Below are 13,850 nucleotides of genomic sequence, written 5' to 3' on the forward strand. Positions count from 1 at the left end.
AAGCGATATCACCCTCACGAGTAAGTCAGTTTCTTTAGATAGGGCCAATTCAATTCCGACCCCCGGAAAAACAGTCAAATTAATCGGGATCGTTCCTCGTTCACCATTCACTTGTACACTTGTACACCATTTCCCCTTCGCCCTTCACTCAGCAGCGGGAAATCTCTTTAGCCGTAGCTCGCTCTTCGTTAGGTAGATAGGGTAGATAAGGAGCCTCCAGCTAGCTGCTGCCCTGGGGCGTCCTCAGTCCGCCATCTTCCACCTAGAACTTGACTCGAACCCTGTTCCTTAGATTCGAGGTCGACCACCCTAGCCGTTAGGCCAACTCCTCTTCCCAAGCCTTTCCAAGCACAGTCACACTGTGAGCATATTAAAATACTTGCAACAACGAGAAATGGCCAGACAAATCAAGTGATGAGGTAGTTGGGTAGCATCCCAATATTCAGGGCGCAGGTCATAGCATTTGGAAGCAGGAGGGTCTAAAGTAAGATGAGATTTTTACAAATTGGCAGCAGCTGTAGGAACTCCTCCTAGCACTAGAAGAGGGCCACCACCAGCCACCGAGACAGTAGCATTTTATGCAACAGGTGCAGACAATCCTTGGTTGACATGAACAGATGCAGGGTTAGCATGATTGGCAGATCTGGAGTCTTGCTTCGGTGGTCGACTTGCTGTGCAATGGGTGCTTCAGATAAGCATTTGCACGCAATGCTCGTGGTGAGCCAGTGGGGGTGTACTGCTAACTTCTACTGACGAACTTTCACATGCACCCAGTCGCCAGGCTTCGTTTGGGGAGGTGGGTAGTACTGCTTGCACTTGAGTACATAACTAAATGAGACTACAAATTAGTTGTTTGCAATACTGAAGTGAAAAATCAAGCAAAGCTGAAGACGTTGGAAGTATAGAAGAAAGAATCATGGGTCGCCCAATTATAAGTGCACAGGGGCTCACTCTGTTCTTTAAATTAGGACTGACTCAAATTGGCCAGTGTGGTAGAGTATTGGACCACTTATGCCCTTTTTAATTATACATCTTAGCTATTTTATTATTCTTTCTACTCTCCCAGAGGATTTAGGGTGGTAAGTGTACTAAAGGTAGGATACAAATTCTGAGCGCTTTCTTGGCTACAATGAAAGCATCAGCTCATGCTTTTGGGTAGGCTTCAATCAATCTGGAAAACATGCCCACAAGGACCATAACACAGGCATAAAAACAACATTGAGGCATTTGAATAACATAGATTTGAATATGGACAAAGTGGTTCCAGTGAGGTGGTTGGGCGGCCAGGGTGATTTTGACACCTTTGCCATTGCTATTGGCTTGTCAATTGGCTCAGGGGTGAAAATGTTGTTGGGTAATGGAAGCAAAGAAAGTGGCATGATGAATGCCTGTCCCATGGATCATGTTGTATCTGCTTATATGGGCAACACTATGGTACAGTCGGGAAAGAGTCGAGAGTAACACTGTTGGTAAAACAACGTTCCCTTATTTGTCCCTCTGCTGTCCACCCGAGCCCAGTTATCTTTCCATTTCTGCTTTAAATAAACACTCTTTTCAATATTGAAGGCATATTTGTGTAACTCAGCATGATCTTTTAGATTGCCCACGATGGGCTCAGTAATTTAGAATAATTACTAAAGGACTTCAGAATTGGGATGCAAAGACGTGAATCCCGTTTACTAGCTTGATCACATTATCTGTTATGTAGACTGATGAGCAGTATAGTTGGCAAAATCAATTTCATGTGGCATTTGGGGAGCAACCAGCAAACTCTTTACTTGGAGTTCATTTTTGATAGGAACTCCAAAAGAAGCAAGGAATCTTCTTTGCTTCCAGAGAAGCCCGAAGTCATGAGCGTCATCAAGGACATAGATTGAATCAGTGAATATTGTTGCAGTTTTTTGACCAGTGAAAATGCACTCTAGTGTGGGAGCAAATAGTTTATCTACTCGAGTGGAATGAACATTAAGCAAACAACAGCTTTCTAAAATATCTTATAGGGTACAAACAGCACAGTCTGCAAATTAAGGGCCATATTATCAAGAAAGGGCGATACATTATCGCCGCTTTTATCGGCAGGAATCTGCCGCTAGAGCGGCGATAATGGGCTTGATAATATGACCTTGTGAATTCCCATAGAAGCCCAGGTTAACACCAGAACCTGGGCTTCTATGGGAATTCACAAGGGCTTATTATCAAGCCCATTATCTCCGCTTTAGCGGCAGTTTCCTACCGATAAAAGCGGCGATAATGTATCGCCCTTTCTTGATAATATGGCCCTAAGTTCCTTTAACTTGTATATGATATGAGCCATCAATATACTACACAAATTGATATTTGAGGGCAGATTTACTCCGATTTTCCTTCATAGTTGCTTCACTTTAGTGCCAGTCACGATGCAAAATCATTTACATTGCTGCACACATGGAAAGTGGAGTTTGCCTCTAAGGATTGTTTTTATTCAGAAAGGTATCCCTTACTGCATAAAACAAAGCTGCCCATGGCATGGGCACCCTTGTACAATGGTGTAGGGTGCTGGTATTGGTGCTAAGCAGCCTCAATTGCACCATCACAGGGTGAGAGCTGAAGAGCGTCATATCCTAGTAGCTAAGATGCTTTTCAGCTCTCTCCCATAGCCGCAACGCAGCATAGTCACTTGCCTTGCTGCACTGTATTGTGTGTCCTTTAGTTTGGCGGGCGCTTACAAGAACACAATCATGAGGTTCTCAGTCGAGGGAGTACGGAAAGAGAAGCAGGGTTCTACACGGCACAGACATGGTTTTATCTGAGATGCAAACAGTAACAATATTGTAATTTTTCTTTAGCCACTTAGTGCCACATTTGAGCTAGTTTAGTGAGCAAATGAAGGTTGTCAATATTGCATTGGTAAAATGAGCTAGAGGCGATAAATAATTATCATACTTCAGCAGTGTAGAACCTTCTGGGAAATCAGGGTTGTCCAAATTCTCTTTGAGAGTACGTGAAATGAAAGAGGGTGCCCTGCATATCATTGGGGGAGAAAAGACCATGGGCCTCATTTATGAAAAGTGGCGCATCGCTGCGTGAAAACAGTGATGCGTCACTTTTCACTGCATCCTCCTTGCGACACCAATGATGCGTCATATTAACAGTATGACGCATCATGGCGCAAGGAGTTACAGATACGTCAGTATTTCTGACGTATCTGTATTGCGCAAAAGTGACGCATTGCTGGAGTGTGTCACAAAAGTGACGCAACTCCAGCAATGTATCCTTTCACATGGGGCAAGCCCCATGTGAAAGGGCCTGCGTCATTCCTACGCCTGCTGCGAGGCAGGCGTAAGAAATTGACGCATTTGTGTCCTAGAAGTGGCGCAGTGAAATCTTATAGATTTCACTGTGTCCCTTCCATGACCCTTTCTTGCATCAGAACGCGCCCCCTGCATACATTATACCTGGCGTAGGTATAATGTAGCGCAGGGGTTTACAAAGTGACACATCTAGGTAGTCACTTTGAAAAATGGTGCAACAAGGCACATTTTTTACGCTGCTGGTGCGTCACAAAAAGTGACGCACCGGCGCCGTAAAAGTGACACATGGCCTCATAAATGAGGCCCATGTGATTTCACCATCAGAGGATTTTAAAGCAACAAGATATTACCAGGGTGTACTGTGATGGAGAAGAACACAAGTCTACAATAGTGAACCATGCGGCAGTCGCCTGTATACATGAAAGAACAGTAACAGGATGGACACAATAGAAAAACTTAGTAAATCTTGTGCAAAATGATGTTTGTTTGCCAGACTATTTGACAAGTGAAATACGAGTGTTGCAAACACTCACAGAGGGCATTACATCCCTTTTTTTAACAGAGCAGCAATGGATGGGCCGATCCCAGCCTTCACTTCTGGACTTAAGAAGTATTGTGGAATTTGTGTGACCTTTTTCATGGGGCTAACCTTTATTTTGACTTGCTCTGGAGTTAGGATAACCTACTTTGATAGGATGTTCGACCACAGAATGGATGAAACTTGTTCAAGCACATCAGGCGTTGATTAAGGCAAAATACTGGCATCATTGTTTTCCCTAGAATCATTATTTTCACAAATAACCATGAAAACATTTTCATTGGTATAATCAAAAAAACACCATGTGTATTGTTTCACACAAATGATCCTGTCCTCGGAGGTCTGCAAGTGAGGCAAAGCTCAAGAGAAAGGATTGTCGAACAATATTTGGAGCCAAAGAGATGGACTCGGGATCAGTAACATAGTGAGGAAGGAACACATGTACTAGAAATGCCAACCACATCAATAGTTTACTTGAGAGAAGTAATGGGGATAATTCAGAAATGTTCAATGCAGACCTAGCAGCAAAAGTAGAAAGAGGTATGAGTTGGGATTTCACTTAATTTGATATTGTGCGTACCGCCCCTTTTGATCCACAGGGATTATAGGATTCACAAAGCAGTTGGCTGCCATCAGGCTGTCCTAAAAGGTAGGGATTTCGTTTGGTGAAATCAGGACACATTCAGGTTGTTCTGATTAGACTTAGGAGCTTTGAGGCACACTAGGGCCATCACATTTCCAGTGCCCCAAGTGTCCTCAACCGAAACGTGGGGTGCCCCCAAGTGGAGAAGAATCTTCCCTCCCTCATCCTTGGCTCAGGAGTAACCTTTTTCCTCCCTGTTGTTCATGATCATTCATCTTTCTCATTCCTCCCTGGCCTGTAGTTCGTACTGTTTGTTGGAAGCAGGACTGCATTTGTAGAAACATTAGGTTAGATACAGTAGATTATGCCTTTCACTGCAGCACTATGGCTTTCAACCGATATCAGCACCAAAAGCTCTTTTGCTATCAGTAGCGACTGGTGTGCTGGACGAGCGGCGTTTGGGTGTGGGAGTAGGGATGGCATAACGGTCGCGGGTGGGAAAAATAAAAATAATGATTTTTAAAAAACACGTTGTGCTCTTCAGCACTCCGTCCATCATCGCTTTGTGTTTGCTTTGTTATCCCTAAGTTGGCAGGGTATGCCCAGACATGGGTCCCTTGCTCACTTTGCCACTGGATTCAAGCTAGCCGGGCTGAAGAGGAGTGTTACCCCGAAACCGGTCCCAGGATGCTTGTTTCCGGTTCAGGGAAGACCTGGCTTGGCAGTAGGGGCTGGACTGTTCCCATGAGGCAAAGGGTCAAGACTGATTTGCATATAGCTGGGTTTGAACTGAATTGGCGAAGTGAGATAAAGAACAATGATGGATTCAACCCAGATCTGTGACTGGGGGTGAGTGTCTGAAACGTTTCAGCACTCTGTCCATCATCGCTTTGGGTTTGCCTCTTCTCCGGATGGCACAGGCTCCCAGAATGACCTGCAGCCAATCCTGAAGCTGATGTCATGCATGACTGCAGCTTCAGGATTGGCCTGAGTGCCCTCACTTTGTGCTGCAGGACAGCCTGGGAGTCGGTGCCTGCTCTCTCCAACCCAGTTGCATTTCTTGGTGGGAGAGAGCTTTCACTTCTCATGACCTCCATGGCCGCGCATGGAGAACACCTACCACTCCCCTCAGTGCCTGTCACGCACCAGGCCTCATCCCCAAGACTTAGAAGGAAGCTAAAAATAAAGCAAGTGTTTTTTTGTCATTTTATTTTTCCTTTCCTTCAGTTTTTGGGGGGAGAGATGGTCCTCCCCATAGCGGAGGAGCCACCACTGTTTGCTATCGTAGACAAATGCTCTGCCGCTGCTCCTGCACCTTGGGTAACAGTCCCTGAGCAAACACTGTGCCAACTACTACAAGAGTATTTTCTTTAGCATTAGCAATACCTGTGTAACAGCCAAACACTTATTTTAAGTGATCAAGAGAATCAGTAGTTTCACTTTTGTTTGGTTTGCAATCATCATCCTTGACCCAATACGTTTTTGCAGGACACAGTTTGATAACGGCATTCACTAGTGCATCTCTAATGCCAATAGGAGCAGCCATGTCAATTAGTACTTACCATAGCCAATTAGCTTTCTATAATAAACAATCCTTTACTTCATTTGGCAAATTAACATTTAACAGTTGCTTAACATCAGACCAGTTAGGTTTTCAACATTCAAATGCAGTTTTCTTTACAAAACTGTTGAATGTTATCTCTTATGGTAGGGAACTGACATTTGATATTTACTAGCTTGGTTGGGGATCAGGAAACATGGGCAGTGACTAAAACCTCCTACTTCATGTCCTGAGGGTTCTTGCAGGATCAGAAGAGCATCAGGGTGGACATGGACAATAGCAGTGGGGTCGTCACTGTCTTTTTTTCTACCCAAGGAAGAGTACTGTTCTAGTCATGGTTTTCTTTCGGTTTCTTTTCCTTTTTGCTATTGATCACTCTTAGAATCTCTCAAGTGATAGTTTGACTGCGGGCCTGACTGCTCTGATGCTTTGCTGTGGGATAATGGGCTGAGCGATGGCACAATGGGGGCACAATCCATTACACAGTCCCTAAACTGACTACTTTGGTATCTGTGTTTCTCATGGTTTTCTTTCATTACCCACACCTGAGATTCTTGCTTACGCTTCATATCTTTCTCTAAAGAAATTTGATAGGCTGACCAGTAATCAGGACTTGTTATGTGTTTAAGATTCTTCAATTATTTCTTAAGGTCATTTAAGCGCTCAATGTCAAAGGTACCTTCTTAAAAAAAAACTTTTTCATCCTTCCCTCTAGAGTACTTAAATCAGTCTTCATTATATCTGTAGATGCTTTTCCAATACTGGTGGTAGATTGCATGGACAGGAGTCCCTTTTGTTGGGGCTTTTTCATCCTTATATACATCTGCCTCCATTTCCTTACTTCATCTTCATTCACAATCAGGAATACAGTTAGCTCTTTGATAGCCTTTAGCTGCTCATGTCATGGGGGGCGTTAGTTAGAAGAGAAGCAAGAGTAAGACTGGGGATAACAGCTCTTTCCTCTCTGTTCTCATGGAAAAAGGTAATACAACTCTTTTGTACCTGTACACAAACTCCCTTGCATTCTGAGACCCCGGCAACAGACATATGGGGCTCAGCTGTTCTGGGGCATCTAGATCAGCGAACTGCTTTCAGTCACACATTCATCAGCTAGGGTGTGGACAGAGCGACCCAAGCACTCCTTACCCTTTTTCTGCAAACTTCTATATTCTCATGCTCGATACCATTGCTTACCACACACTCCTAACTCCTGATATCCTGGAGCCCCCCCAATGACCCAAACCAGATTATACTGTCATCACCTGCCCAGACAACAATTTCAGTACTTAGTAATACATTTTCATATGTTTGATAAACACAAGCACACTTCCCATTACATAAATTTTGAAGCACCCTAGTGCTGTCAGACCTGATTGGTGAGTGGACAGCTAGCACATCCTCCAAACAAGTACCCCCCAGAGACTCCCCTGTTTTACCTTTGTGCTGCCTGGGGTTTTCAAGTGGAGTCGGCTTAATCTCTGCTTCCCACATTTGATCCACTGCAGGTATTTCCCAGCACCAGGGCTGTTCAAGAAAATCTGTGCATGTGATCCAGCACTCTGGGCCAATCCTCTTACTATTCATCCTCCGACAGATCTTTCCTTTTCCACCTGAGAGGTGATGGGAGTTAACATTACATCAATCAACTTTAAGTAACAGTGTAACCCATTTGGCAACGCAATAAGGACTAGGAATGGGTGACTATAATTAAGAAGGTTTAATACAAGTGAGCAATCAAGTTAAGCAACAGAAATCTAAGCGCCATGTTTTAAAGATTCGGAATAACAACTCGGAAACCCAACCTCCTAAAGATGTTTAGGTGTACCAGTATAAGACTAACAAGAATTTCAGTCACAGCAATTCAAAAGATATATATCAAGATTTGGTGCTCAGAGAAGAGCTTCCAGTTCTCTCTTCCATACACAAGTCAAATCTAGAATCACCTAAGTTAAGGTCCAAACTAAGAGGATGGTTAGATAGTCTAAGGAATCTCAAGTTTCAGGGAAATGCAGAACAATAGAAACAAGCATTTGCAATGCAATGGGTCTCGCATTAGGAAAGTTTGAGCTATTGGTATTGTAAATGGCAAAGTTTTTATTAATGTTTTTTTTTTTAAATAGCTAAATTAATAGCTTTGTCATTTACAATGCCAATAGTTATAACTTTCGCAAATGTGATACCTATAGCATTTGTAATGCAATATGTTTTGTATTTACATGACTTAGATGGCATCCCAGAAGCGCAACGGAAGCATCTAAAAAAGGAAACATTTGAAAAATAAAGGAACAAGCTTCTTGGTAAAGCACAGAGAGTAAGCTATATAAGTAGCATCAGTGGATGTAGTGGAATAGAAAAAGTGAAGATTGGTGAGAATTCCCCAAGTGAAGGCCCCAAATGGAGTTACAGATTACATTGCTCGACTCCACCAAGTCCACGCAACGCCGCCGGCCTGCGACCAGGAAGTCAGACAGGCCGGGTGGGACAACCGGAAACAGGAAGTAGGAGGGCGGGAGCCTACCCCGCCTCCCATGGAAGAGCCGCGATTGTTTGGAGCACCGGAGCGGGCAGGAGCCTACCCTGCGCCCCGGTGCCGAAGAAGGGAGGAAGAGTCCTGCTGCCGGTGAGTGGGGCTTCACCTTCTTGCTGGGCTGCGAGGGCGGGGGACATGTGTGTGTGCGCGCGCGCGTGCGGCGGCGGGCTGTGTCTGTGTGTGAGCGTGCGTGCGTGCGTGTGTGTATGTGTCTTGGAGTCTGTGTGTATGCGTGTGTGTGTGTGACTGTGGGGGGGGTTGCCTGTCTGGGTGCCTGCGTGTCTGTGTAAGTGTAAGTGCGTGTGCGCGCGTGTGTGTGTCTGTGTGCATGCATGCGCGTTAGGCTGGGAGTATGGGAGGGAAGTGCACGGTGCGGCGCAGGACGGAACGTGCACGTTCGCGCACACGAATCCAGGAAAAAAAGCTCGTACACCCTCTTGTCCTCCTTCCCCCAGACCGATAACTATACGTCTCCAGCTGGACACATGCATCCTTTGGATGCATTACCAGCGAGACCCAAAAAGGAGAAACATGGCACTTATATTGCCAATCTTGGCAGGCATTGAGCAGTTTGGTGGAAAATGAATAGGATGAATGGTACAGTATATCAGGACAGCAATGTGTAGGTATTGCCGACAGTGAGCGGCCTCTCTCACTAAAGTGCCCACTTAGTATGAAGGGGTTTGTTTGTTTGCTTCTGTCCTGAGCCTCTTGAGTAGCAGTAGAACTCTAAAAAGCATTTGCTAGCAGAAAGTGTCATACAATAATACAAGTTTTGTACAGAGATCTCACTGTTCCTATGTCAGTGCATACTTACATGTGCAGTTATGTCCTAGTGAAAACACTGCACACTGTGATGTTGTTATATGCCTTACACTGCGTGCAAAGTTTTCAATAACGAACTGTACAATATCCACCGTTTGAACACATTTAAAAAAATAAAGATCTTGCGGTGGAAGAATCCCACGCACAGTACTTTTTCAGTCTTCACTCGCTTGCTCATTATACTCTGGCATAAAATTTCCGCCCCGCCACTATTAAAACCCACCAGCTGTCACTAGCACCAGGCTCAATGATTGTCATGCCACAAACTGAAAAGTGGATAACGTAAACATGCTGAGCATGCCTACTAGGTGGGACGTCAGAAAAGAGCATCAGGTCACTGGGTACCTCAGACTGTAATGTGGCAAGAAACGTATTTCACATATTTAACAAGTATTTTTAAGGCATTCGCGTTTCTAAAGTTCTTCCTAACGGACAGTATTAAAACTGGCGAGCGAGGGCCTGGCAGTTAGAGAAGTTCTGTTCTACGAGGTGAAAAGCGCATTTATTGTTTCAACTGGATGCATACTTTATTTGCATGTTTTGCTGCTGTTAGTGACTGTGCCAACAACAAGTCCACGCAACGCCGCCGGCCTGCGACCAGGAAGTCAGGCAGGCCGGGCGGGACAACCGGAAACAGGAAGTAGGAGGGCGGGAGCCTACCCCGCCTCCCACGGAAGAGCCGCGATTGTTCTGAGCACCGGAGCAGGCAGGAGCCTACCCTGTGCCCCGGTGCCGAAGAAGGGAGGAAGAGTCCTGCTGCCGGTGAGTGGGGCTTCGCCTTCTTGCTGGGCTGCGAGGGCGGGGGACATGTGTGTGTGCGCGTGCGCGTGGGGCGGCGGGCTGTGTCTGTGTGTGAGCGTGCGTGCGTGCGTGCGTGTGTGTATGTGTCTTGGAGTCTGTGTGTATGCGTGTGTGACTGTGGGGGGGGGTTGCCTGTCTGGGTGCCTGCGTGTCTGTGTGTCTGTGTAAGTGCGTGTGCGCGCGTGTGTGTGTCTGTGTGCATGCATGCGCGTTAGGCTGGGAGTATGGGAGGGAAGTGCTCGGCGCGGCAGCGCAGGACGGAACGTGCGCGTTCGCGCACACGAATCCAGGAAAAAAAGCTCGTACACCCTCTTGTCCTCCTTCCCCCCAGACCGATAACTATACGTCTCCAGCTGGACACATGCATCCTTTGGATGCATTACCAGCGAGACCCAAAAACTGGTAGTCCTGTAAGTAAGAAAATAAAGAAGGTAAAGGAAAGTGTCAGCATTGTAGAACCTCCGTCAAGAGTCTTCTTACATCAGGGGAATTGAGTGTTAGCCTAAGCCCCACTCACTAAGAATATAGAGGTCTAAACCACTCAAAATCCAAGGAAAAGTGGCTGCAATCTTAGGCAGTGTAGACTCCAGGGGTGGCTCCTCCGCTAATGCAGAGGAGCGTCACCAACTGCTCACGAGCAGTGTAAAAGAAAAAAGAAAATTACTAGAGTTAATATCATTTTATTTTTAGTATTGTCAAGTAAGGGTGGGGCTTGGCTCCCCTAACATCGGGGAGGAGGAGTGGTTGCTGCACACTGAAGTGTGCATGGCGCTTTGGTCGGCCCTCTCGGGCTAACAAAAACATCTGTTCGTATCATCAGGGGTACCATTGTCCTTTTCCATTCGCAGGTTGTAAGCTGCAACAATCACGAAATGTCCCACACTGAACATGGGAACGACATTGTCCTTGTTCAAACAAGTAATATTGCAAAATACTGAATAGAACCCTTCACTTAATGGTCTGTCTCTCCATGTTCCTTTGCCAAGGTCTTTTTCTCAGGGTCTCTCTCTATGGTGAGTACAGTTTTGTGTCTATTCTCAAACGAACAATGTATGTGAACAACCTGCAAGGAAAAAGTCATGCAAGCAGAAATGGAAAACAGTATTTTATGCAGAATGGAAAACAGGCCTATTAAGGGCAATTCTAGAATATTAAATCAATAGTGCACGTTTAATATGCGTGTGAACTTTCAAACACAAATGAATATAAATGTCAATATATTAAATTCACATTGAACGTGTCATACAGCGAAATTATTAATACGCATGTGTAAGTATGGCTAAGAACTACATTTTGAATGAAATATTAGTGCACACATTACATAAATCCATTATTGTTTCTGGAATAAACATATTCTAAATAGGTGAGGATGATTTATTCATCAAGTCTCCAAAGAATATCTCATTTAATATGGTTAAGGCACGCAATGTTATGTATAAATTATCTAATTCTACAGTGAATGCACTTGAATAATGATGTCAAGTGCAACACCTTGCGTTAATGTCATTGGACTATACAGCAAACGTGCTTAAGTGCACATTTATGTATGTATTTGTGAAGTGCAAAGGTTGAGCCAAATGACGGGTCTCCACACACAAGGCCTTAAACGGTTTATTAACTAATTAAAGACTCTGTCCGCCAGGATGTCCCCCAGCAAGCTATAAAATGAGCACGCTTTGTAAGATATACTGGTTTTATATACAGGTTTCCAATGGGAAGCACAAGACAGCATAAAACAAAAGAAGTACACTGTGTCTAGTTCTGAGATCATGAGAAAGGAAGAAGACAAGCTGTTAAAAGAATGTAATAAAAAGAATGACAGCTTTTTCAGCTGAGCAAGGTACCCAACACTTTGTCATCTCTGAAGCCACAATGTGAAAGAAAGTCTAGACACAACATGGACAGGCCTTTCCTTTAAGCATGGTTAGAATGAGCATGCAAATGTGGCTGCAGTCATCTTCAATGTCAGCACTTTTCTTATATACCCTCCCCTCTCCCCTAGCAGAACAACTGAAGAATTTCTCTGGAACACACTGAATGCCAAGTTCACCTATGTGTAGGCTGCTCCTACCAACATGCTTCTTACCCACACATGCATACACCTGCATGCCTCACAGGGACAGCTTTGAAGCCACACTGGTAACAACAATGCTCGCAATAGCTGTGACAACATTACCTACACATGTAATGCCAACAGCAACTGCTGATGGCGTATAATGGTCTTAGTCTGAATGTCTGTGCCTCTGTTTGCTTTTTTGGTGATGTGCTTTTGCTATGTTCATGCCACAAGGCTTTGCTTATGTTCACTCCAACAGCCTTGACTCTAGGAGTTATTGACGTTTTATTGTGGCTATAACTGTGTATTTGCATATTTAATCGTGATTTGCAAGTTGCTGTCGAGTTAGCAATCAACTCGCAATTAGGATGCGTTTTTCTTTTCCATGTGTCTTTGCCGTGCAATGTCATGATTGATCAATAGTGTCCTTGGAGTCGCTTAGCTGGAAGGTCGAAGTCCTAAGGGATTCACGGTCAACAGCTCAGGAGCCAGATCACCTAACTTTAATACAATTTTGAGCCAACATTTGTATCGAAACTGGCACTTGCAGTGATTAACTGTTTCCTTAAACAATATGTATATGTAGTGACCGGTACAAAAACGTGTCTTTTCAAAGATCGGCTGGTACAAACGTGATTTTTCTACAGGCCTGACACTGTACACCTCAGTGAAAAGATTTACCACTACCATGTTCCAAATTATGAGCCCATATTTCCTTCATCCTTGGCTCCCAAGTAACCATCTCACCTATTTAATTTCACTCTCACCCTACTGTTGAGGGATACACCCTCGCTTGTGGATTATGAATGAATGAATGAATGATGTGACTTCTAAAGTGCACGAATGCCCAGAGGCGTCTTGGCACTATGCAAAACAGAGTAGACCCTTCAGAGACCTGAATATGGGTACTATAGGGTCACTGGTTAAAAAGCCAGGTTTTAAGTTGTTTCCTGAAAACAATGAGTGAAGACGCTGTTTTCAATTCAAGTGGAAGACGGTTCCATTGTAGAGCCGTAGATCTGAAAAAGCTTCTTCCACTCCAAGTGGCATGTTTGAAAGTAGCAACATTTATGAATCGAGCTGCACTGGAATGGAGGGTTCTACCAGGTATATACTATTCCAGGTATTTCTTAAAATAAAATGGGGCTATCCTGTGCAGGGTCTTGTAGGCTCGATAGAGTGCCTTAAAGGTGATAAAATGGCTAACCGGAGCCAATGAAGTTCTAGCCGATTCAGATTTTGGAATTTTTTGTAGGAATCATGCGGCTGCATTTTGAAGAGATTGCAGTTTCTTAAGTGGACCTTTTGGAAGGTCTACAAACAGACCATTGAAGTAGTCCAATCGTGATAGAAATAAGGCAATAACTACAGATTTCAAGAGATCTGCTGGAAGAAAGTTTTCGATTTTTATGATAATTCTAAGTAAGCAAAAGAAATTATAGCTTACTGTTGTATTCTAGCAGCCCTTGAATTGGAAGTGGCAGTACTTTGCACAAACGTAACTAGATATTAAATCTAGACCAGTCATCCAACTGCTAAGGTGGCCCGATACAAAGTAATGCTCTGACGGGGATGAGAGCTAGCAGTTGAGTGCCTCTACAGGTGTTGTGGGTTTGGAGAAAGCTTTGAGAACAGAAGAGCAATAAGGGAAGATGATTCCTTGTTC

Source organism: Lissotriton helveticus, chromosome 3_2 (genome assembly GCF_964261635.1).
Source record: "Lissotriton helveticus chromosome 3_2, aLisHel1.1, whole genome shotgun sequence".
NCBI classification, from domain to species: domain Eukaryota; kingdom Metazoa; phylum Chordata; class Amphibia; order Caudata; family Salamandridae; genus Lissotriton; species Lissotriton helveticus.